At 37.1% G+C, this 2,881-nt stretch overlaps 1 pseudogene; it reads right to left on the minus strand.

Moving 5' to 3' along the window:
- Positions 1-380: 380 nt before the first annotated feature.
- Positions 381-2,089, minus strand: LOC114748221 (uncharacterized; annotated as a pseudogene).
- Between the last annotated feature and the right edge of the window lie 792 nt (positions 2,090-2,881).

A 2,881-nucleotide genomic window follows, 5' to 3' on the forward strand; every position in this document is an offset into this window, starting at 1 on the left:
ATATATATAGGTTTAGTAATTTCATAAAGGTATAGGCCTATAGTGTAGCTATACTTTTTAAGTACTAGGTTGTGTGTTGTGTAGTAGTAGAGGCTTGCATGTAAGCCTTTTTGGCATAGTCAAGACCGTAATTCATGACTGAAGCATTTAACAACTATTATTATAATCATCGTCTCGTACAGTCTCTACTTTTTTCTTTTTTCAAAAAAATAGAAATAAAAAGGAGAGAGCATTAGAAAATTGTACAGACCATAACTCGGAATTGGGAATCACGTGATGCCTTTAAGACAAAACCCCCGACCAAGTGATTAGTTAATTAAACCCCAAAATCTTCAATTTCGAGAGAGAACCCATAGAAGAGAGAGAGAGAGAACTTTGAATAATTCAGTCAAAATATCATAATTTTGACGGGGCTAAAGGAAAAAACAAAAGAGAAAATTTGTAGGTAGTAGTAGTAGGGTTTTTTTCTGGCTTTTCTTTTTGTTGTTGTTCTTCTTCTTGTTTAAGTTTTCTGGGATGACGATGATGAATTATCTAACAGAGAGGAGATCTATGGGGGATGCCTTTTCTTCTGCTGAAGCTAGTGGCCATGTCTTCGTCGGAGACTTTTATGGGTCGCCGCCATGAGCCTCGCACACACGTTCCAGGCACTTCTCTTCTTCCTCACGATCTCAGTGCAGGCCATGGCGCTCACGGCGGCGTTATTCTCAGAACCAGAGGATGCCGAAGTGCAGGAGCTCATCGGCTCGTCGCCGTCGACGATGGTCGAACGAGGCGTCTCGTTGGTGATCATGTCTTCGTCCCCCATCGCCATCGTCATGTCTTGTGGCATCAGAAAATCTGGACTCAGCTGTAATGAATTGCACGTCCTCAAGTATGGTGACAGATCCTTGTAGTGTTTCAGCACAAAATCCACCTGTATATACACATAAACATATATATGATCAATATAATCAATATAAACGTTATAATTACTTTCTTCTATGAAACAAGATGAATTCCGCTAGGGTTTGAATTGAATTGTCGTTTTTAAAGAGACAAGGATGTGAAGAGATAGCATGCTAACACTGCAAATATACTTGGGTTATTATGAACAGACTGAAGTACTATATATATACGTACATAGAATTCAAATTTGTGCTAAAAGACATGACAAGATCATAAATGGGGCTTGACGACAAATCTTCGTTTTTGAAAAACTAGTACTTTAGAATGGTTTTATGATGAAATTTCCGTCTAATATATATACAACTATGTCATATACTAGACAAATTATGTGGTGTATGGGTATAATTTGAAGTGTTATGTCATGTATGATAAGAATATGGAACACTATATATAATTTTGCTTTGAAGTATATTAATAGACCTCCAAATTAAGTTAAGACACTTATGAATTGACTAAAGAGAGAATTGTGAGTATGAATTACTACTATTTGTACCTTACAACTGAGGGAACAATGGATGAAGGGTTCTTGGAGGCTTCTATCACAGGAAGTACAGTAGTTTCCTGAGCCCTTGAATTGCCTGTTTTGAGGTCTCTTCTTGATGAACACCACCTTAGCACTATTGATGGTGTAGGCCTACACACACACACACACACAATCCAGTTGAGATTGCAGATGAAATTACAGAAGGGACGAGTTGAATTATAAGTTAGAAACAAGAAAGATAGATTAAGAAACCTGAACATTGGAGCAGTCTATGAGTTTCTGAAGATCTTCCAATCTGACAACGTCATGATAAACATAACGACGAACCTGGAGAAGCCTGTGGAAGCGATGAGAAGGCAAGCAGTGAGGACAGATACTAGTGCAACAATCCAAACAGCATATGTTCTTCTCATTCTTCTTTGAGTTTTCATGATATGAACATCCCACAAAGAACTTCTGAGTGTACAGAGCTTCCAACCAAGCTGGCTTCTGATATCCCTACATATATACATATAAACAAACGGAGACCAATAAGAATTTGCAGAGAGAAAAAAGATAGAGGCAGAGAAATTAGAGGGCAATTCAAACCATGATCATGTACTGGAAACTTGAGCTGGGATCACAGAGAGAGAGAGAGATTGATCGAAGGCAAAAGAGAAAGCAGAAGAGAGTATTTATGGAGGTTCACAATAGAAGGAAGGAGAGAGGACACGGGATATATTTATTCCTTGAATTGGTAAACAACAATTTGTCTGTAATATTGTGTGTGTGTGAGAGAGAGAGAGAGAGAGAGAGAGAGAGAGCGAACCGAAAGCAATAAAGAAAGAAAGTAAGATTAGAGGAGGAACGTGGGCGCTGTTCCCGTGTCTCCCATTCTCTAAGGGCCTCTCAATCGCACTCTTAAACTATTCTCTGCTCATCTTCTTGGCTTATGAGCTTATATTGCTAAACTAAACTAATCCCCTCCTTGAACAAGCTGCAATATTTTTTTTATTTTCTTTTATTTTATATATATATATATATATATATATATTCACCACCCCACTTGATTTTGGACCTTGAATTGCCAAAATCACAGAGATATTTCTTTATTTTTTCTTGTACGGCTTCTTCCACTTTTTCTATTCTTGATCGTAAGTTCTGCGTTCTGATGATACTCCTGATGAATTCTGCTAATGGAGGAATAAATTTGTTTATCAAGTTTATGACAATCTGAACTTTGATGTTATGTGTATAAGTGGAATCTAATCATCTGTCTGGCTTTTTCTCTAGTTACTTGACCAAGTCGGCTTGAATTGTTTCCCAACAGAATTTTAAAAGCTAAATGGAAAAGGAAATCAAAAGGAAAAGGTGAGGCAGTTTTAGGTGAGAAAGCACAGCAAAATTTCAGTCACTACCTTTAGTTTATATATATATATATATATATATATATATATATGGTGCGTTTCT

This window comes from Neltuma alba, unplaced genomic scaffold (genome assembly GCF_004799145.2).
Source record: "Neltuma alba isolate B1F8T4 unplaced genomic scaffold, ASM479914v2 tig00005648_pilon, whole genome shotgun sequence".
Lineage (NCBI taxonomy): Eukaryota > Viridiplantae > Streptophyta > Magnoliopsida > Fabales > Fabaceae > Neltuma > Neltuma alba.